The sequence below is a fragment of the Mizuhopecten yessoensis genome, unplaced genomic scaffold (genome assembly GCF_002113885.1).
Source record: "Mizuhopecten yessoensis strain PY_sf001 unplaced genomic scaffold, ASM211388v2 scaffold631483, whole genome shotgun sequence".
Taxonomy (NCBI): domain Eukaryota; kingdom Metazoa; phylum Mollusca; class Bivalvia; order Pectinida; family Pectinidae; genus Mizuhopecten; species Mizuhopecten yessoensis.
In genome coordinates this window covers 1-283 of record NW_018437685.1, presented here as the reverse complement: position 1 = coordinate 283, position 283 = coordinate 1, and the positions used below count along the sequence as shown (strand labels likewise).

Sequence of the window (283 nt, the reverse complement as noted above, 5' to 3'; positions counted from 1 at the left end):
GGTCATACACTTCTACAACACAGTGTTCTGACGCATCGTTTTTTTTGTGTTTTAACACGTAGTTATGGAATAAAACAATAAATCATATCGTTGTCATACAAGCCATAATTTATGAGCGTTTGTGTGTTTAGTAAAAACATAAAACGCAATGCACAAAACATTGGCGTACGACCACGACGAGACTCGAACTCGCAATCTTCCGATTCGAAGTCGGACGCTTTATCCATTAGGTCACGCAGTCTATATCATATAACCATAATGTTTGATTTTGATTGATATCTAA

General features: G+C 36.4%; 1 non-coding gene across 1 annotated transcript; it reads right to left on the bottom strand.

Annotated features, from left to right (window-relative positions):
• Positions 1-168: 168 nt before the first annotated feature.
• Positions 169-241, bottom strand: Trnar-ucg. Its single transcript has one exon. It is a non-coding gene; the product is annotated as a tRNA-Arg (tRNA).
• Between the last annotated feature and the right edge of the window lie 42 nt (positions 242-283).